The following is a 22,834-nucleotide window of genomic DNA, read 5'->3' on the forward strand; positions in this document are numbered from 1 at the left end:
GTATTTAGGAAGAAGCAAGGGATAGAGCCTAAGTGGATAGCCAGAGTGAAGCCCAAGAGGGCTGGAGGCCACAGGAGGGGAGGCTCTGAAATATCCAAAGGAAGCTCAGAGGGCACAAAAGAGAAGGTCTGGCTTCTTTCCAAACGTTAGTGTCCATGAAATGGAGCCATCTAACCTCCAGAGAGTAGCGAGAGCCTCTCATCAACTGCCCTTCCCTAGCTAAAGCAGGGGCCCTGGAGCCACAGTTACACTCAGGCAAGCTCGTTCTCATTTTTAGGCCTTATATCAATAAGCCTGCTAATCTTAGCATGTCAATGCTAATCTAGCATGACATGACAATGAGAGGAAAGACATTGGGACTTTGGAGCCAGTCTTTGGGATGAATCCTGCTTCTTCCACTTACTGGCTTAGGAATTACTTAAATTCCCTGAGAATCAGCTTATTCATTCATAGAATGGGTTATTATCAACTTAAGGTAACACCATATACCATGGTAATTCCTATTAGGTAAGTAGGTGCTATGGATTGGATATTTGTGACCCCCACCCCACCCAGAATTCATATGTTGAAATTTAAACCCCAATATGATGGTATTAGGAGGTAGGGCCCTTTGGGGGGTGATTAGGTCATGAGAGCAGAGCCCTCATGAATGGAGTTGGTACCTTATAAAAGAGGCCCCAGAAAGCTCTAGCCCCTATTCTGCCGTGTAAGGATACAAGAAATTGGCAGTCTGCAACTCATAAGAGAGCCTGCCATCAGGCCAGGGATGGTGGCTCATGCCTGTAATCCCAAAACTTTGGGAGGCCAAGGAAGGTGAATCAGTTGAGGTCAGGAGTTCGAGACCGGCCTGGCCAACATGCTGAAACCCATCTCTACTAAAAATACACAATTAGCTGGTGGCACATGCCTGTAGTCCCAGCTACATGGGAGTCTGAGGCAGGAGAATCGCTTGAACCTGGGAGGCAGAGGTTGCAGCGAGCCGAGATCGCGGCACTGTACGCCAGCCTGTGCAACAGAGTGAGACTCCATCTCAAAAAACCCACAAAAAAGAAGAAGAAAGCCTGCATCAGAAGCCAACCATGCTGGCACCCTGATCTTGGACTTCCAGTCTCCAGAACTTTGAGAAATAAATTTCTGCTGTTTATAAGCCACCCAGCCTGTGATACCCTGTTAGGGCAGCCCACTGCCTACAACGGCAGGTAATGCTTAATGCCATGTCCAGCACACAGTTACATGTTCCGTAGATGTTCATGTCCTTCTTCCATCCCTAATTCCAGTCCTGTGCTCTGCCTACCCTGGAGCGAGCATGTTGCTGTTTCATTCATTCTGCTCCCTGAATTTGACATGTCAGAGATCAGTGCCTTCTTTTTAGCCAGCACTGTAAGAATTTGTAGCCTTTATTTTCACACTGCCCCTCCTCTGAGGCTCTCTAAGGGCTTAGCAGCCTCCAAGGGGGAAATGAAAACAATTTCTATTTTACCAAGAGGGAAGCTGGAACACGACGCAAGATCAGCTGTTTTTCCAAAAAAAAAAAAAAAAAATAGAAAGAAATTTCAAATTTTCTTCCATTCCCATGGTTCATTCCACTGTGTAAATGGCTGTCCTGGAAACCAGCCAAGAGCAGCCAGCAATCAGGGACCACTGCGGGCTCACGGGGACTGCTAAGCACGGGCTGGCTGGAGGAAGATTTTCAGTCATCGCATCTTCTGCAACCCTCTCAAACTGCCCCTCCCAAATGATGACACGTTCAGCTCAAGAGTCATTTCATTCTGAAACAATTGCCAAGCACCAGGTGTGCCCAGCCTGTGGATAGGAACGAATGACGTGCTTCCTCTGATCTATGTCTGTCCCTTTGAGAAAACACTCATTGCTAAGTGATGTTAACCTCTTGTATCACCTCCTATTTTTAGCCTCTTGAGTGAGTGATAAATCAGGTTATAATCTGACAGGATGTTTAGAGACATATTAGAATCAAATTAAATGACAGGGTCTCAGACATCATACACACTTTTAAAGAACAGAGCCAGAACACATTATCCCTGCTCAGTTTCAATGCATACCCATTGAAACCTAATTTTTGTAAAAGGACTTGGCTTATGTCATAAGGTTGACTCTAAGATTAACTATGTCTCCTCCAATTTTAATCAAGCCCCATGTACCCAGCCAGCTCATTCCAAAAGCTGGAGATAGAGATGATTTCTCTGGAATATTACCATTATGCTGTGAGCTCAGACACTGCTGGTAGAAACCATACTCTCATCCATATCTGTAGGGAGCACCTACTTCATGACAGCCACTGCCTGGGGCACTGGGGGGACAGCGGTGAACAAAGAAGACATCATTCTTACCTTTGTAGAGTTAGCTTAGTGAGGAGATAGATGTTAAGCAAATAACCCAATAAATAAATGGCTGGGTCGCTGGGTTCCACTGTTGAAATTATGCTATTTGGCCTCTGTTTCAGTCTCTCTCTTCATCCATCCCTTATAGCTGTCTTCTATTTGGCTTCATTTTCCATAAGATTCTACGTGACTAAGGTGGCCACTTGCAGCTCCTGACTACTGTTGTGCTAATGAATGATGACCCCAGAGCAATGACTGTCCCCAGAGTACCACCAAAGTTTCAAGGAGGAGGCTGACTGGCCTGATTCAGATCACTTGCCCATTCCTGGACACATCATGGAGAATTGTGGAAGAAATAATCTGGCCAGCCCAGGTCGAATGCACACTCTCAAGGTGGGAAGAGGGAGGGGTGGTGTTGGTGCCCCCGGCACTTTATGGCAGAGCAGGATTCCGATGGCACAGAAAAGAGTAGTTTCCCAAATGAAAGGATGGTAGGCTAGTGAATGTTTGTCCACCAGTGTTAGAGAGTTGATGTTTAAAGTTGGTCAAGTCAAAGAAGAAAAGAGGTAGCACTGTAAATTGTGTTTTTTTTTTTGGTGTTTCTTCCACCTCATCTTGAGGTGTGCAACATGGTAGAAAGAGAGAGGCCTTCAGGACCAGGCAGATGTGGGCCCACATCCTGCCCCCATCACTTCTTAGTGGCTGTGTGGCCTTGCGCAAGTCATCTAACCCTCTCTGAGACAGTTCCTTGCTGGTATCATGGCAATAGAAGCTCCGTATGGGAAGATGAAGTGATAGGATTTTTTTTTTTTTTTTTTTTGAGTTTTGCTCTGTCACCCAGGCTGGAGTGAAGAGGTGCGATCTCAGCTCACTGCAACCTCCGCCCCCCAGGTTCAAGCAATTCTCCTGCCTCAGCCTCCCAAGTAGCTGGGATTATAGGCACCTGCCATTAAGGTCCAGCTAATTTTTGTATTTTTAGTAGAGATGGGGTTTCACCATGTTGGCCAGGCTGGTCAAGTGATAGAATTTAAAGAAGTAGGCCAGGCGCGGTGGCTCATGCCTGTAATCCCAGCACTTTGGTAGGCCAAGGCAGGCAGATCACAAGGTCAAGAGATCGAGACCATCCTGGCCAATATGGTGAAACCTCGGCTCTACTAAAAATACAAAAATTAGCTGGGTGTGGTGGCACATGCCTGTAGTCCCAGCTACTCAGGAGGCTGAGGCAGGAGAATCGCTTGAACCTGGGAGGCAAAGGTTGCAGTGAGCCGAGATTGTGCCACTGCACTCCAGCCTGGTGACAGAGCGAGACTCCATCTCAAAAAAAAAAAAAAAAAAGAATTTAAAGAAGTACCTTATTACTGGGAGCACTGGAGGTACCTACTGGACGGTGGGTATTTAGAAATCTCCCTGGAGTATCATGTCCTGTGACAAGCATTGTAAATAGTCTCCAGAACTGTGCAGTGGGATGAGTGAGTGATGCTTACAGACAAGAGAAAGAAACAAAATATAAACAAATAAATAAATAAGCACTTCCATATTCTGATAAGTGCTCTGATGGAAATAAACAATGCGACAAGATGATACAGAGTAATAAGGGTGGAGGGCTCCTTAGACAGGCGAGACCAGAAAAGCATCCATGAGAAGATGACCTGTGATCTGAATCCTGAAAGATGAGAAAGGGATTGCTATGCAAAGAATACAGGCTGAGGATTCTAGACAGAGGTAACAGCAAATGCAAAGGCCATGAGGCAGGAAAGGGGTGGGTGTGTTGAAGAAACAGAAGGAAGGCCAGTGGTTTGAATGGTGAGATTAAAGAGGTGGGTAGGAAACAGATCATAGAAGGCCTTCTAAGACACAGTAAGAAGTTTGGGGCCAGGTACCAGGGCTCATACCTGTAATTCCAGCAGTTCGGGAGGCTGAGGCGGGAGGATTGCTTGAGCCCAGAGGTCAAGGCTGTAGTGAGCCATGACTGCACCACTGCACTCCAGCCTGGGTGACAGAGTGAGACCCTATCTCAAAAAAAATTAAAGGAAAAAAAAAGAAGTAATTTGGGTTTTACATTGAATTACATATCTGGTTAAAATTCTAATAAGATAATTAAGATTGTTGGGTACAAAAATAGGTAGATAAGGGCATACGTGGAGACCAGTTAGGAGACCATTGCAATTGTCTAGAGAATAGACAATTAGGGCCCAGCCTAAGGTGATGGTACTGGAGATGGGGAGAAATGAATGGATTAAAGTGCTCCCAGCACTTTGGGAGGCTGAGGCGGGCTGATCACTTGAGGTCAGGAGTTCAAGGCCAGCCTGGCCAACATGGTGAAACCCCGTTTCTACTAAAAATACAAAAATTAGCAGGGTGTGGTGGTGTGCACCTGTAATCCCAGCTACTCGGGAGGCTGAGACAGGAGAATCGCTTGAACCCAGGAGATGGAGGTTGCAGTGAGCTGAGATTGCAGCACTGCACTCCAGCTTGGGCAACAGAGTGAGACTCGGTCTCAGAAAAAAAGATGTATTTTGGTTGTAGGACCAGAAAACTCAGAGATGGATTTGTACATGGGAAAGGAGTGAAAGGGAGGAATTAAAGATAAATCTTGACACTGGGGTATAAACAACTACCTGGGAGCGTATGGGGCCATTTATTGAGATGGGGAAGATTTGGGATGAAAGAGATTTAAGATGTTGAGTCTGAGATGCCTATAGGGTCTTAGGTAGTAGCAGGGATTAAGACATCAGATGGGCAAGTTTGGGTCTCAAGGGAGAGGCCAGGGCTGGGGTACAAATTTGAAGGCATGGGCATGGATGAGATCTCAAGAGACTAGATGAGAAGGGAAGAGGTGCCAGCCTTTAGGCTCTCCTATCTGAGCCTCGAGACCTGTAGAAAAGCCAGCAAAAGAAAAGAAGATCTAGGAGGGAAATCAGGAGAGCTGGAGTGACAGAGACCAAGAGAGGAAAATATTTCAAAAAAAGGAAGCATTCAACTCTGGTATAAGATGTTGAAAGACTAGTGAAATGAGGACAAGGAAATGAACTTTAAATTTAGAAGAAGAAAAAAAATCTACCCTTTACAGTGGTGCCCCCAAACTGACCCTTCTAAAACAAATCTGATCATGTTCCTCCCTTGATTAAAAGATTCAAGCCTAGCACAGCGGCTCGAGCCTGAGGCAGGAGGATTGCTGGAGCCCAGGAGTTTTTCAAGACCAGCCTGAGCAACACAGTGAGACCCTATCTCTTAAAAATTTTTAAAAATTCAGTGGCTCATCACAACTTCTTATTTTATTTTAATTTATTTTTGAGACCGAGTCTCGCACTGTCGTGCAGGCTGGAGTGCAGTGGCGTGATCTTGGCTCACTGTAAGCTCTGCCTCCCAGGTTCACGCCATTCTCCTGCCTCAGCCTCCTGAGTAGCTGGGACTACAGGCACCCACCACCAAGCCCAGCTAATTTTTTGTATTTTTAATAGAGACGGGGTTTCACTGTGTTAGCCAGGATGGGCATTGCAACTTCTTAACAGCTTAATTAACAATTTGGCCTCCATCTGCTCTCATTCCACAGCCTGCTCTGCCAGCTCTTCCTAAGAGCAGTGACCAGATTCCTCCTGCCTCGCTCGGCACCCTCTCTGTGTCTGTGCTCACACTGGATCTGTGTCTGCTTGGCCCTTCTCTTGCCCTGGTGGATGTGTACCCCTGACTCAGCTGAGCTGCAACTCCTTAGGTGAAAACTTCCCTCATTCTACCTCCAGACAGTGTTGTTTGGGGCATTCTCTAGGGACTCACAAACCTCCTCCGTGGATCTCTGACATAGTATAGTACTTCTCAGGTTCCTTTTTTTTTTTTTTTTGAGACGGAGTCTAGCTCTGTTGCCCAGGCTGGAGTATAGTAGTGCAATCTCAGCTCATTGCAACCTCCGCCTCCTGGGTTCAAGTGATTCTCCTGCCTCAGCCTCCCAAGTAGCTGGGATTACAGGCGCCTACCACCACACCCAGCTAATTTTTGTATTTTTAATAGAGACGGGGTTTCACTGTGTTGGCCAAGCTGGTCTTGAACTCCCGACCTCGTGATCCGCCCGCCTTACTCTCCCAAAGTGCTGGAATTACAAGTGTGAGCCACTGCCCCCGGCCTCAGGTTGCATTTTAATCATTTTCATATTCATGTCACCCATCAGACTATGAGCACCTTCACAGTGGGGACTGTGTTTTGTTTTTCTTCAGTGCCCAGTACAATACCTAACCCAAAGTAAATGCTAAATAGGTATTTGTTGAATAAATTCCCAAAAGACCACTCTTTGAAACAGACATTCTAACCATTATAAAGGAAAAGCAAAGTTAAAATGTATCTTTTGAACTTGAATATACACACAAGTTCCCATCACCCAAAAAATCATCTTAATGGTTAGAAACATATTAATACCCGTATTATGGGTTGAACTGTATCTCTCCCACCCACCCCAAAATATTGAAGTCCTAACCCCAGTACCTCAAAATGTGATCTTATTTGGAAATAGGGTCTTTACAGATGTAATCAAGTTAAAATGACATCAGTAGTGTGGGCTCTACTTCAATGTGGCTGGTGTTCTTATAAAAAGGGAAAATTTAGACATGGAGACAGATATGGTCAGAGGAAACTCAAGTGAAGACCTGGAGTTGTGAAGACAAGGATTGAAGCAATGCATCTACAAGCTAAAGAGTGCCTGAAGCTACCAGAAGTGAGGACAGAGGCATGGAATAGTTCTTTCCCTAGCCCCTTTAGAGGGCTGTCCTCACCTTAATTTTGGACCTTAATTTTGGACCTGTGGCCTCCAGAACTGAGACAATGAATTTCTGTTAGTTTAAGCTGCTCAGGTTTTGTTTTGGCAGCCCTAGGAAGCTGACAGACCTCACAACATGACAGAAGCCAAAATATATTTTCTTTGCTTTATCCCTTTGGAACTCCGAAAATTTAATTCTTTTCTTTTTTTGCTGAAAAACTATTTTTATGCTGAAAAAAATCCAAGAAAACCCATATAGCACTCTGTGCAATTTTGCCTAACAGAGAATTAAGAAGAATCCCAAAAGATCTCACTTTAATTGGGTTTAAATTAATCTACATTTTACATTTATAATGACATTAAATTAACCAAATGCATTTTTATAATAATAATGCATTCTGAAGGGTGGAAATTGGATTATGTTAATTAGCGTGCTCTATTTTTATTTAGTAAAAGAAAGTTATGCATCTTCTGCTCATTTCATAACTCTGGATGAGCCTCATTATAAAACAAAATAGTCTATTAATTAAAATGTGCTCTATGAAAACTGTAGAATTCTGGACGGAAAGCAGCAGGATGGAGGTAAGTGGTGAAAATTTCCAGAATCCACAGGGAGGTGACAGAGAAGGTGTCACTAAGTGGTTTTGGCAGTGAAAAAAGAAAAGAAGCTGATATGTTGGGGAGGCATTGGTCAGTCTAACCAGAAAACAAAAGCCACTTTAAGTGTCTTAACAGAGGGAATTTAATTCAGGGAAAATACACATAATGGAAAAGCTACACATCCAAAGGGATAATGAGGCAAACCTGCGATTACAGCGGAAGGAACCACTGCTGGCTTCAGGCTAGAGCACTTTCTCAGCCTGGGCACTCTTGACATTTCTGGTGGGATAACTGTTTGTTGTGGGCAGTTGTCCTGTGTTTCATCACATGTTTAGCCTTCATCTCTGACCATTATCCACTAAATGCTGGTAGCATGCCCCTCCCCAAGTTGTAACAACCAAAAATGGCTCCAGACATTGCTAAACGTCCCTTGGGTGTATTTGTGTGCAGGGGCTGGGGGTAGATAGTAGACAGACATGCTCCCAGTAGTAGAGAGCCACTGAGCTAGAAGGACAAAAGGAGAAGTAGTGACCAGAACCCAGGGCCAGGGTCACCCAAGCAAGAAGAGCTGGAACCACAAAGCAGAGAGGTCTGTCCAGTGAGAGACCTCTGTCCAGTAGAGAAGGGAAGGCCTCAGGCAGAGAGGGGAAGGGACAAACACCCTGGCTTCTCCCTTGTCCCCACATTCTCCTTCAGGTGGCTGTTGGCTTCCTACCATACAGAGAAGAGCAAGGGAAAAGAGAGGAGTGGTTCTGAGAACATAGGCCAGGGGCAGCACTTTGCTTCTGAATAAGGGCAACAATTTAGATTTGAGGTCCGACTCAGAGTGGTGCTCCTTCAATTTGCTGGATCCCCAGACAATGACTGCTTCACACAGGGGCCCCTGGATGGCGGCCGCTTCACACAGGGGCAGAACTACTGTGAAACTAAAGGTGCCTAAACGTCAAGCCCCTTACTTAGGCAGACTCAAGGTCCTGGGAGGGCTCTATAATATTTTCCTCACAGCCTCACATTTAATAAAATTGGCATCACACTTCCCCTCCTGTTGAGTGGAACCAGAGTGGGTGTGGGCATCTGTTTAAAGGAAGGTTGAGTTGGGGATCACACTGCCCTTGGACCTGGGCAGTAGCAGCTCCTGCCCTGAGCCCCAGACTTAGGAGGGCCTCACCCTGGTTCTCCTCCTGCTGTACCCCTCCCTTCAGGATGAAAAGTCCACAGAGTCCAGGAGATATGCCACCCAAAATGTACACACCCCTCATCCCCAGTTCTTGCTCATACTTTCAGTACCTAAGACCCCAGGATTCTCTGCTCAAAGGACCTGAGTCTGCCTCCAGGATGTACAGGGTCCTCTCCCCTGAGTCCAGACTTCCAAGAATGGACCATGCTGTCAAGAGTGCACACCCTTAGACCCAGGAAGTGGCCAAGGCACCGCTCTTTGCTGGAGGTTGTGGATAAAGCTTGGACATTGTAGACTAGGGTATCCACATACATGTGTGAGAGGCTGCTCATGGTATGGAATGGAGCAGGGTGTAGGAAGAGAATCGGGGGTTCAGAAATAAGCAATAAAATCAATAGAAATTATTCAGGGTCAAGCACTATGGTTCGCACCTGTAATCCTAGCAATTTGAGAGGCCAAGGCGGGAAGATCACTTGAGCCCAGGAGTTCAAGACCAGCCTAGGCAACATACGGAGATACCATCTCTACAAAAAATGTAAAAATTAGCCAAATGTGGTGAAGTGTACCTGTAGTCCAAGCTACTCTGGAGGTTGAGGTGGGAGGAACACCTGAGCCCAGGAGGTCAAGGCTACAGAGAGCCACAATTGTGCCACTGCACTCCAGCCTGGGCAACAAAGCAAGACCCTGTCTCAGAAAAAGGAAAGAAAGAAAAGAAAGAAAAGAAAGAAAAGAAAGAAAGAAAGAAAGAGAAAGGAAAGGAAAGGAAGAGGGAGGGAGGGAGGGAGAGGGAGAGAGAGAAAGGAAGGAAGGAAGGAAGGAAGGAAGGAAGGAAGGAAGGAAATTATTCTGACAATGAGAAGCAAACTGTAAGCCAAAAAAATTTTTTTTTTCAAATTATACCCAAAGTATAGTAACTAACTCATTTAGAGGAAGAAAGGACTTTCAAACAAAGAATAGGCTTTTATATTGTTTGATTATCTATTTATTTTTTATCTAACATGAAATACTGACACCATAATCCACCAGTTCAATGGGGTTACCAATGACAAACTGGCTAATGAGGGTCATCAATTCAGAATACTTAAGATCAGTCCCTCTGTGAGAAAACTTGAAACGTACATGAAGTCTTACAGTTCATCTTTGAAAGAAATTTGCTGTGGAGTTTCCCAAATTTGGCAACGATTTTAAAAATTTACATGACTTACCAATAGCCAGTTCTGAGGCTGAAAATCTTTTCTAATATATAAATATTTTAAAGGAAGAGTATTCAACCATGCTATAGGGAAGACTGAATTCTCTATCTCTAGAAAATGATATTATGAAATCATTGCATGTGAAGAAGCACATGGAGGTATGCAATTACAAAAACAGAAAAGTGTAAAGAGAGTGTCGAGTAGTCCCATAATAAAGATATTATTTTTCTGGATTTTTGTACTATTTGTCAGCTTTTAAAACTTCGTAACATGCTATAATTTCTTTTCCCATTTTAAGTAAAATATTCAATTTCATACTTAATTTTATATTTATAACTTTGCATTCTTTTTCCTAGGGAAGGAGCTCACCTCCCTGCAAATTGTATAAGCCGTAGTTTCCACAAAACCTGGATCTTCCCTGGCATCATCATTTATTATGTGAGTTGTTTGGGTGTGGAGAGGTGAAGTGAGAGGTGCTTGGGGGCTATGTCTGGGGAAATTTATAGAAAATTATCTGAAAGGGCAGCTTGTGCTGACCCATAAGATGTCGAGATGTATTATTTTGAGGTAAACATGTCAGCAACTGGCACTTCTCGGATGCCTTTTCAGATGACTGAATTCTCTCCTCATTTCTCCTTGTTTTTGTTGTGTAGTCATGGTGGCAGCTGATAAGAGATGAGATAATGGGGCCAGGGACAGATACTTTAGCTGTCACCTCACAGTCTCCCACACCATAGAGAGCAAAGAAAGACAACGGTAAAAAAAAAAAAAAAAAAAATTCCCACCCAGGAGTCCCCCGGAACATGCCACCGATCCTGACAAAGAGCTGGTTTCCAACTGGGACAGATCCCAGAAGCAGACCAAGCTGGGGTGTGGGCCCCAGGGCAGGTAGGAGCCAAATCAACTTGTTTCCTCTGTGAGGCTACAGGCTGCAGAGCCAGGACTATTCTTCTCATGGAACAAAGCACAGGGATTAATTTGCAGGATGAAATTTATTATGTCTTTTACAGTAAAGACATTTCACCCTGAAGCTTATTAGGTTTCTGAGTGCTCACATTTTCTCAAAAATAGCCACTGAAATTTGCGGATTTAATTTCAACCTTAGTTGGTGTGGTTCAGGGATGTGTCCAAGATAGGCTACCCGGGGCAATGCTGCCCATCCATTTCCCAGCAAAGCTTCTTTGATTTCTGAAAGATTTTACCACTAAATAAAGTGAGTTGAACGCAGGCTTTATCTCTTCTCTCTTCTGAAACCTCAATCACATGACTGTAAAATAACAAAATCGGTATGAAGTAGGTATAAATCCACACAGAAAAAAAGAATGAGAGGAAGATAACAGCAGACTAGAGATTCAACAGAATTCTGGAAGCTGGAATCCTGAGAAGTGGGACTTGCAGGGCAGAGAAAACTGGATCAGAAATACTTACCCTGCCCCTGCCACATTAGGCCAGAACAGAACACCTTTCACAAAGTAATTTTCAATGTATATGTTATGAGATTATTTTCTAAGATGGATCACTTGTGATTATAAAACAAAGAGCTTTCCTTTACTAAATAGGAGGAGCTAATCAGGAGCAAGTTCATTGTTATTCTATGTCTGCTCTCCAATCCCTGGCCAAGAAATTCTCTTTCTGGAGAGGGTGAGCCTGCAAATCCCTGACTCAGGAGGACTTGGGTGAGACGTCATACTGCAAACAGAGGTAAAGGTGGAGTCAGCTCTATCTGAAACACAGACTGAAGAAGAGAAGAGTGGTTTCCCCAGAGGAAAAGAAGAAAAGTGGGGTAAAAATAATAATAATGTGGACAGAAAGCAAGGAAATACTGGGTAGAAGAGGGCGGTTCCCTGGCAAGGTCCCCACTTTCAAGCCTGGAAACCCAAGGGAACAGGCATTCTTGTTTTTGTGCCCAAATGTTGCCTTTTGGCCCGCCATGCCCCCTATCTTGTACCCATATAAACCCCAAACCCCAGGTTCCACAAGCAGATGAGACAAACAGAAGAGCAGCAGAGTGGTGCAGCAGAGAAGGAGAGAAGAGAAGGAGCATCTGAACATCAAGAGGAGTTCAGCTGGGGACAGCTGGTTGGGAGATCAGCTACAGGACAGCCAAACTCCAGAGGAAGATCATCTTCCCACTCCATCCCCTTTCCAGCTCCTCATCCGTTCTGCTGAGAGCCACCTCCAGCACTCAATAAAACCCCCACATTCACCAGCCTTCAAGTCTGTGTGTGATCTGATTCTTCCTGGATGCCAGGCAAGGACCTGGGTACCAGAAGGACAGGGTGTAAAAGGCTGTCACCCTGACTCTCTACTGAGCTGGTTTAGCAATTGGCTGTCCACGGATGGCAGCTACTAAAAGGGCATTAATTGTAACACCTTCTTAGATGCCACCATGGGGCCAGAGCCCAAAAGTGCTCACCCCAGCTCCTGCATCTGCCCATCTGTGTGCTCCCCCTCCTGTAAGGTGTTTGAGTGCACGGTGGTTGAACATTTGAGCCATACTCCTGTTGCACATCCTGCCAGCGGGGTCAGGGAACTCTCCCATTTCAATAACAGTTTATATATAAACCTGTACCAAACAGTGTTTAAAACACTTTCTATACACTAATTCAGTTAATTCTTACACAACTGTGTGCTGGAGGTGCAAATATCACTTAATTTTACATTTCATGAGACTGAGACACAGAGAAAGTAAATCCCCCAAGGTCACACTAGTGGTAAGTAGCAGAGCCAGGAGATGAACTCAGACAGTCTGGGGAAAATGGTTCCTGGGTGACAAAAACACAGAAGGTCTGCCATAGTTAATTTTGTGGATGGTACAATTTTATCCGGTTTCCCATAATTACAAAATGGGACAAGGAAATGCCATAAGGTTAAGTTCATTCCTTTGAGCAGATTCTTTTCTGCAGCAGCAGGTCCCCCTATAAATATGGGTCTGTGATAATCTGAGTAATGGCCCCCAAAAGATGTCTGTGTCTCAGTCCCTGGAATCTGTTACTTTACATGGTCAAAGAGACTCTGTGGATGTGATTAAATGAAGGATCTTGAGATGGGGAGATGAGCCTGGATGGGTTCTCCAATCCTCACAGGAGACCCCACACCCATTTCTACTTCCAGACCATGAGGGGAGGGGCTCACAGACTAGAAAGCCCTCTGCAAATGCTACCCTGAGCCCATATCACTATTGCAATCACTGGTAAGAATCTGGGGACAAAGGTGAGTGGGATCTCAGACGGATATCTCTCCAAGTTGGGATATAACTGAAATCGGCACTGATTACACCTGACATTGGATACCCATATAACCAGCAGTTTATGATCACACAACAGTAAACTCGCCCATCAAAATCAGGGTAAGTATACCAAGATATTTGTAGAATTCAAACACCAATCTAACTTGATTTCATTCAGGAAACAGAATGTCTAGAGTGTTAAAGACTTTGCTGTGGTTTCAAGGAAAGAATCATGAATAAAGTCTGGCTCAGCCATGTCTATAAAAAGGATTAAACTTTATGAGTCATGGATGAGAGCTGGTGTGTGATCAACAGCCCACCTGTTCCCTTGGTGGAAATCATGTCTTTTCATTTTTAAGCTACTTTTATATTGTAAATCTATAATTCTAAAATGATCTTTATAGCTGGAGGATTAGAGAGGAACCCTATTGTTCTGGAATGGGCCACCAGAGACTTGAGCAGATGGGAGAGGCAAATAATAAAAGCCAGGAAGGGCACCAAGATAGTCATTTGTCTTAGGGTATGCCAATCATTTCAGGTCTGCAACAGGACTCTGTGTTCCCTAGATAAGGAGCAGAAGTTTATTGGGTACACCCATATGAGTCATGAACCAGGAAAAGATACATTCAGCCAGGAGCTGTAGGCAGACATTGGGAGCCCATATGACTGTCAGAGGTACTAGGCTCAGACCTTGACTTAGAACAGTGACATCAAAAACATGAAGCACACTCCCCATTCCATGTCCATGGCAGACATTACTAAGTGATCACTGCATACTTTCTTGCTGAGACCAGAGACAGCCTCAGAATCTCTCTTAGCACACATCCCCATTACCTATCTCCTACTATCTATTTTGTTGTTGTTGCTGTTGTTGTTATCGTTGTGAGACAGGGTCTCACTCTGTCTCCTAGGATAGAGTGCAGTGGCATGATCATGGCTCACTGCAGCCTTAACCTCCTGGGCTCAAGCGATCCTCCCACCTCAGCCTCCCAAATCTACTACCTATTGATCAGAGTTGACCCACAAAATAAAACCTATTTGTTATTCCTGGTCCAGAACAAAAAGAAAAGGAGGCAAACTTCAGTTGGAATAAAATCTGCGTTAATACCTGTCTTGAGAATGCACCGGAGGCACGTGGCATTGAACAGAGAGCTCTGGACAAGAAAAGAAAGGAGGATTTCCAGGCGCCGAAGCCAAGGAGGCATCCAGGGAGTTGTAGAAGATGACACTAGCCACGCTGAAATCTAGATGAGCTTTAATACTTCCTCATGTCTCTTTGGCCTTAATGGAATCAAGTGCTCATCCTGAAGCAATCACTGTAGTCAGATGCAAGGGCTTTGTTGATCAGCTTAAGTTAATCAGAGCCCACCTGTGGAAAAGAAGGAAGGCATGTAAAGGAGTGATGAGAAGAAGCTGTGTGAGCTCAATGGGCAGAAAACCCGTGCATTATGGAGCAAGAAGAATTTGTAAGCAAGTAAGAAGGGAGCCATCAAAAGAAAGCAAGCTGGAAATCTGCTACAGTGTCTTTACAAGTGGCATCAGGTGGGCTGATGTGGAACTAAAGTCATTCCCACCTAAACCACATGACTCACAGTGGGGGTGAGGTGGCGCCTCAGAGGAAACTGGGGTACTATTACCACGAAGAAGAGAGGAGATTTAATGCCAAGGAGTAAATAATAGGCGGCATTCACAGTAGGGTAAGATTTCCAAGGACTGGAGTGAGAGAGCTCTCCTCGAAGTACAGGTATCTACAAAGCAGGTGCAGAGTGGCCCGAAGCCCAAAGAAATAATTTCTGGAGACCCAATGGGAAGCACTTTCATTCTCTAAGGAGACCTAGGGTACCAAGCCTGCCATAAAAATGCGGAAGCAAATTTAGGTTGTAACTCAGAATGCTCCCAGGACTAGCAAATGTGCTGGCGTGAATTTTCCTGGAGTAAGTGGTTAAGGCCAACCTTCCAATGTCATATGAGAAAGACACCCTAGAGCCACTCAGGTCTTTCTTGCTGCACCTAGATTCATAATAGACCACAAAGACCCTAAGAGCAAATGATTTCTGCAATCTGTGCAAACACCCCATGTTTGTAATTCTTCCCTGGATATTTCCTTACAGTGGTTAGCAACAAATTGCTGAAGTCAGAAAGCTCCAAAGTGCTTGCCTTCTAGGAAAGAAAGTAAGGAAACTGGCGGGGGGCTGTGCCCCATTTCTTTGTCATTCCTAGAAACAGGAAAGTTCCCAGGGATGAAGAGGGGGATGGCAACGTTGAAAAGAAAGGGATTCAGGGCTGGGCGTGGTGGTCCATGCCTGTAATCCCAGCACTTTGGGAGACAGTAGATCACTTGAGGTCAGGAGTTTGAGACCAGCCTGGCCAACATGGTGAAACCCAGTCTCTACTAAAAAATACAAAAATTAGCCAGGTGTGGTGGCGGCTGCCTGTAATCCCAGCTACTCGGGAGCCTGAGGCAGGAGAATCGCTTGAACCCGGGAGGCGGAGGCTGCAGTGAGCCAAGATAGCACCACTGAACTCCAGCCTTGGACCTATGGAAAATAAGGAAGGTACATAGAAGAGCAATGTATTTCTTTACAACTAGGGTCAATTGGGTCGTGTATCTTTTAGCTTTAAGCATTAAAAAACCTTCCCCAAACTGGCTTAGACAGAAGAACTTATTGGCTTACGAAAGAGAAAAATGGAGAATGAATTTTAGCCAGGGTTTGATCCAGCAACTCAAGGGTATCCGCGTCTTCCCATCTCTACTCTTTTCATCCTAAGGTTGGCTCTCATTATTGCAAGACGCTGACCAGTAGCCCCTGGGGCTGGGAGAAGGGGAAATGTGTCCTCATTAATATCAAAGAGAAGAGAAAGGAGTCTGTGTCTCAGAATTCTTGTCAAAGGACCTCGGATTGGACTAGCTTAAGTCTTGTGCCCGCCTTTGAGCCAATCACTGTGTCTATGGGGAAGAAAATCAGGTTCTAACCAGGAGATGGCTATAGAGCCAGTCACATAAAACCTGCAGAGCTGAGAATGGTGAGAATGAGTGCTGGTTTCCCCAAGAAAATAGGATATTGTTATGATGAATGAAGGGAAATAGAGGCTGGACAGCCAACAACAGGTCTCCTAGCATCAGATGTACAGGGGAAGGTGGAATGTGTGTACTACACATTCTAAATCAAAGGTAAAGTTAACAGCTGACCTTTCTCCCCGGAAGTAACTTTTGCTTTAAAAAAAAAAAAAGCAACAGGAAGCGAAGGCTCCCATGATGTGATTGTGACCATGCTCAGCTGGGTAGCAGCTGCTCTGCCAGATGAGACACAGGGATAGCCAATGCACATGAATAATCTCTGAAGATGGACCTGATACATGCACTTTACCTAACAGTCTTGGAAGGACTCATAGGATACACCCCAAGGAGTGAGTTAATGTTGTGTGCTTTATTTATTCACAAGGATGGTTTCCTCCTGAAACCCAGCACTGTATTAACATTCTGCATGTCACTTTGGTTCAAGCAAGTCCCAGGAAGATGGATCACTATTCATTCACTGAAGAATTTCCCAAGTTAAAGAAGAGATACGATTAATAATGTTAGAGTAGCCCAGCTAGAAACTCTAACAAGTTATATAACATAGAAGACAGAGAATAATGAGAACAGTTATTCCTTTGTGCTTCAAAGAGAGTAGTAAAATAGACTCGATGGCATGAAAATTTTTCAATAGTTTTTTTTTCCCCACTCTTGGCCTAATGGGCCTTGATTCATGCCAGGGGTCTATGGGACTGAAAGAGCCAACATATCTATCTGAAATAGAGTTCTCTAACCATTATGTCAGATATTACAGTAGTTTTCAAAGTCTTGCCTGATAATGAGGCGATTGTTTAAAATGAGTTACGATATACACCTACAATGAAATTGTACTCATTCATTTAAAATGATGCTATAGGCTGGGCATGGTGGCTTATGCCTGTAATCCCAGCACGTTGGGAGGCCGAGGTGGGCGTATCACTTGAGGTCAGGAGTTCAAGACCAGCCTGGCCAACATAGTGAAACCCCCATCTCTACTAAAAATATAAAAAAATTAGCCGGTGTGGTGGCAGGTGCCTGTAATATCAGTTACTCAGGAGGCTGAGGCAGGAGAATCACTTGAACCTGGGAGTCAGAGGTTGCTGTGAGCTGAGATCATGCCACCGCACTCCAGCCTGGGCAACAGAGCAAGACTCCATCTCAAATAATAATAATAATAATAATAATAATAATAATAATAATAATAATGCTATAGATAAAAATGCATTAACTTTGCCTAATGTTTACAATTTATTACTTTTTTCTTTTTTTTGAAATGGAGTCTTGCTCTGTTGCCCAGGCTGGAGTTCAATGTCGCGATCTCAGCTCACTGCAACCTCCGCCTCCTGGGTTCAAGCGATTCTCCTGCCTCAACCTCCTGAGTAGCTGGGATTACAGGCATGTGCCACCATACCCAGCTAATTTTGTATTTTTAGTAGAGACTGGGTTTCACCACGTTGGTCAGGCTGGTCTCAAACTCCTGACTTTGTCATCCACCCACCTCGGCCTCCCAAAGTGCTGGGATTACCGGCATGAGCCACCGTGCCTGACCACAATTTATTTATTACTGAGTGAGAAAAGCAGATTAGGAAACAACATGGAGAGGTTATAATCATACTTAACTAAAATATTAAAATATTTACATTTTACACAGAAAAATGAAAAGATATTCTTTGAGGTGTTAACAGTGGTTTTTTCTGGATGCTCTAATCATGAATATTCTTCTTGAATCTGTTCTTGTTTATATTTTCTAAATTTTCTATGATGTACATGTATTGCTTTTGTAATAAGAAAAACACATCAGAGAGATTTTATTTTAAAATTATGCTTGCTGCATCTGTAAGTCTTTAATTGTGCTTATACTTTCCTCTTCAAAACTTTTGGGCAGCATCTCATGCCTGTAATCCCAGCACTTTGAGAGGCTGAGGTGGGAAGATCATTTGAGGCCAGGAGCTGAAGACCAGCCTGGGTAACATAGTGAGACCTCCATCTCTACTGAAAACTTTAAAAATTAGCTGGGTATGGTAGTGTGCACCTGTAGTCACAGTTACTCAGGAGGCTTAGGTGGGAGGATCACTTGAGCCCAGGACACAGTGGGCTGTGATCGTGCAACTGCACTCCAGCCTGGGTAGCAGAATAAGACCATCTCTTAAAAAAAAATGGCATTCTTTCTGTCAGCAGTGACAGTCATCTGTGGATTGATGTAGGGGAGTAAATGGATATGCGCACGGAAAAATGAGTGAATGAATAAACACAGCACCAATTAGAGCAGTGAAGGAAACTCAGGAATCCAGAGGCCAACCCCTGGTTCCCTTCATTCCATCTAGTTAACATCTAAATGAGATACTGTTCCAGGCTATCCTCTTTCCAGTCACTAGAAGGGAGAGTCCACAGGAGGCATTTTAGTGCTTCCAGATCTGGAGATGGCATTTTCTTGCTCTCAGGAGGGGCATCTTAACAGTCTAGACTCTCAGACCCTTGTAAGGGGTCAGCCACCTCCTGCCTCTGCCCCTTGAGGAATTTATCTTTTCATTGATCTGTAGATCCCTCCAGCCTCCCCAGGTGGGGCCACAGCTTGTCTTGGAAGGAATGCCATCCCTGCTGAACCTCAGGGGCTCCTTGACCTTCCCCCTGTCTCAGCCACCTTCTCCAGCGCTGCCACCCCCACACAACCCTCATTAGTGGCCGCCATCACCACTGCCGCCATGCTGCAGCCCTGTTAGAGACGACTCCCCTCCTCTTCAGTCCTGAGCAAAGAGACAAGGAAACACCTCTCAACAGCCTCGTGAGTCTAGAAACGCAGAGGTCCCATTCACGGGGCTTTTCCCAGGTAGGGAGGAAGGTGTGGACTCATCAACCTTCCATCTCGGCAGCACCCCTTCCTCTTCTTGTTCACCACACTGCTAGCTTGAGGGACAGAAAGTGACAAAAAAGGAGGTGAAAAAAACTGAAAGCCTGCAATTAGCTTAAATGAGCTATCCACTAGATGCTGAGCTGTAGTGGATTGTTGCAAAGGGCCCCATGTTGACAGGTTTGGTTTTTTTTGTTTTGTTTTGTTTAATTTTTCAAGAACAAGCAGAAATCTAGATTCTTATGTATAGTCTCCCAGATTTTAAACATTGGTGACTCTTTCTTTTTTTTAAGACAAAAGTCTCACTCTGATGCCCCAGCTGGAGTGCTGGAGTGCCATGGCACGATCTCTCCAGTAGCTGGGATTACAGGTGCCCGCCACCACACCCAGCTAATGTTTGTATTTTTAGTAGAGATGGGGTTTCACCATGTTGGCCAGGCTGGTCTTGAACTCCTGAATTCAAATGGTCCACCTGACTCAGCCTCCCAAAGTGCTGGGATTACAGGCATGAGCCACTGCACCTGGCTTCATTCTATTTTTTAATCCCAATATAAATTTGTACCCATTAGAAATTCTATTCAGCTGCTTTTTTTTTTTTTTTTTTTTTTGAGATAGAGTCTTGCTCTGTTACCCAGGCTGGAGTGCAGTGGCACGATCTCTGCTCACTGCATTCTCCACCTCCAGAGTTCAAGCAATTCTTCTGCCTCAGCCTCCTGAGTAGCTGGGATTACAGGCGCTCACCACCATGCCCGGCTAATTTTTGTATTTTTAGTAGAGACGGGGTTTCGCCATGTTTGCCAGGCTGGTCTCAAACTCCTGACCTCAAGTTATCCACCCACCTTAGCCTCCCAAAGTGTTGGGATTACAGGCATGAGCCACCGTGCCTGGCCCAGCTGCTTCTATTTCAGAGAAATAATATGGCTTAAGAGAGAGACTTCTTTCTCTCCCACCTGAAATAAGTCCAGAGGTGGGCAGTCCAGGGCTGCATGTGGCTCATGAGAGCCCCATGTCTGAATTACATGGCTTCGGTTTCTTTCTAGCAGTTGCTAGAATGCACTGGAGCTTCAATTCCAGATCAACCAGCTAAATGTCCCTGGGAACAGCCATTTATCTTTCTATGCCTCTGTTTGCTCATTTGTAAAATGAACAATAATAGCACCTTCCTCACAGGTTCGCTGTTGAGAATTAAATGAGATAATACACAAAGAGTTGTTAGCACAGAGCCTGGAACATAGCCCCAAAAGTGTAAGAATAAGTGACCCCATCCCCACTCTTTGATTACCTAGATCATTATAAACTGTAACAACAAAGCAAAATCACTTGAAGTCAGGAGTTTGAGACCAGCCTGGCCAATATGGTGAAACCCCCGTCTCTACTAAAAATACAAAAATTAGCTGGGCCTGGTGGCATGAGCCTATAATCCCAGCTACTCGGGAGGCTGAGGCAGGAGAATTGCTTGAACATGGGAGGCGGAGGTTGCAGGGAATCAAGATCGCGCCACTGCACTCCAGCCTGGGGGACAAAGTGAGACTCTGTCTCAAAAAAAGAAAAAAAAAAAGAAATGGGAATCAGGAGCCAAAAGTTAATCTGTAAGAACATAAGCTCTACCCCTCCCTGAAGCTTTGGATAGACTGTTGGATTTTCTTCAACTGTGAAGGGAAGAGGGGCTTTCTGAGTCAATTTTATTTAGATCTAAGGAGCAGGAAGACCCCAAGTGACATTTGATTTGTATAGTTAATGCCTACTCTCCTTCTGTCCCCAACCACTTCTAGAGACTCTTGGCAAAACTGAATGGGAATTTTCTGACACTGCCTCTGCTTGTACAATACTGAGAAGTCAGGAAGAGCTTGAGTTGGCTGTAATTCTAAAGGGTGAATGGATGCTGATGGTGTTTCCTAGCAACAGCTGAAAAGAAATCAATGTCAAGTGATACAAGTTCCATGAGTAGAAGAAGCAAAACATCCACTGAAACATGGTGAGAAGTCACATGACCTAGGTACTGACTGTCAGGCCCAAACTGGCCATTGTAAGCTAATCTTGCTGTTAGGATGCTGTAAAGATGAGGCAAGAGCAAAAGGGTGAGCTGGGTTGAAGGAAGCCTCATAAAAATGACCCCAAATCAAAATGTTCAATCAAAGCCCAGCTTTGAAGCGATGGCCTTAGCCAGAGAAAACCACTTAATTTGTAGATAACCAAAGGTCATAGAAGGTTGTCAAATAAATCCCTTTAATCTAATTATGAATGACATTTACCTCAATAAAGCCACATGGTATTAAATAAGACATTAATAATCATATCTCACAAGAATGGAAATGACTGTCATCCATTACCCACCTCATAAATTTAGAAAGCATTGATTTTTAGCCAAGTACCAACTGAAGAATACTAATATCCTACTGCATTAGTCAGGGTTGTTTTTGCTGCCAATGAGAGAAATTCAGCTGGAATTGAGCAAATTCAAGGGGAGAGAGTAAGTCATAGAATCAAAGGAAGTCTCTCTCTCCCTCTCCTTCCTAAGGAGGGTGGGCACAGTGGCTCACACCTGTAATCTCAGCACTTGGGGAGGTTGAGGCAGGCAGATCACCTGAGGTCAGGAGTTCAAGACCAGTCTGGGCAACACGATGAAACCCCATCTCTACTAAAGGCTGGTGAAACCAGCCTGGGCAACACGGTGAAACTCCATCTCTACTAAAAATACAAAAATTAGCCAGGTGTGGTGGCACACATTTGTAATCCCAGCTACTTGGGAGGCTGAGACAGGAGAATCACTTGAATCCGGGAGGCGGAGGTTGCAGTGAGCTGAGATCGCGCCACTGCACTTCAGCCTGGGTGACAGAGGGAGACTCCGTCAAAAAAAAAAAAAAAAAAGAAAAGAAAGAGAGAGAGAGAAAAAGCAAGCCAGCCAGCCTAGGGAATAATTTGATTAGCCTGGTGTGGACCGCACATATGTCTTATTCCAGGGCCACTTATTAGGGCCAGGAGGATGGTGTCAGAAGGCAGGAGGCAGTGTGCTGTAGTTAGCAGGGCTAGAATGGGAAGGAGAAGTTTTCCAAAGAAGGGGGATGCTGTTTTCAAAAGGGAAGAAACTGATGCTGAGCAGACAAATACCAAATGCCCGGCACATTTATTGAATCTGTGATAAGAGTGAATTTTATAACCTGCCACTATCATTAGCTTGTCTAAGTTGTCTTGGCAAAGGTAAAACATTACAGAATCCAGGGCTGTCTGGAATGTACTGTGGATTTGATCTTTCTAAATCATTTCTAATTATCTATCACAGGAGGTGGAATGTTAGCTGTACATCTCTGAAAATACCAAATTTCATTTTCCTGTAAATAAAAGAAGGGTACTATAAAGATAAAAGCTAATATTATAGCTATATATCTAATTTTGCCTTCAAATATAACCATTAAGTGTTTAAAGTAAATAATTTAAAATTGAGTTTCTAGTAAAACTCAAAGGAATATTACACAAAATAACTTTAAAAAAGTCTCTAAGTCATTCTTGTATAGTGATCTATATTAACATATAATGTAAAATTTAGTTGAATGAGTTAGCATTTATATGATTCTATTTACTTAAAATAAAGAATAATAAAAGGCCAAAAATTAATCATGCTTTCAGGAACTGTAAATCAGTAAACTAAATT

The 22,834-nt window shown here is 44.2% G+C and overlaps 1 long non-coding RNA gene across 2 annotated transcripts in view; it reads right to left on the reverse strand.

The window, feature by feature from the left end:
* The window catches only part of LOC129010440 (uncharacterized), a 61,856-nt gene extending 47,161 nt beyond the window's left edge, over nt 1–14,695 (reverse strand). For both annotated transcript variants that reach the window (XR_008492999.2, XR_010122664.1), the window contains exon 1: nt 14,391–14,695. This is a non-coding gene — a long non-coding RNA (uncharacterized LOC129010440). The remainder of the gene's footprint in view (nt 1–14,390) is intronic.
* Between the last annotated feature and the right edge of the window lie 8,139 nt (nt 14,696–22,834).

Source organism: Pongo pygmaeus, chromosome 10 (genome assembly GCF_028885625.2).
Source record: "Pongo pygmaeus isolate AG05252 chromosome 10, NHGRI_mPonPyg2-v2.0_pri, whole genome shotgun sequence".
Lineage (NCBI taxonomy): Eukaryota > Metazoa > Chordata > Mammalia > Primates > Hominidae > Pongo > Pongo pygmaeus.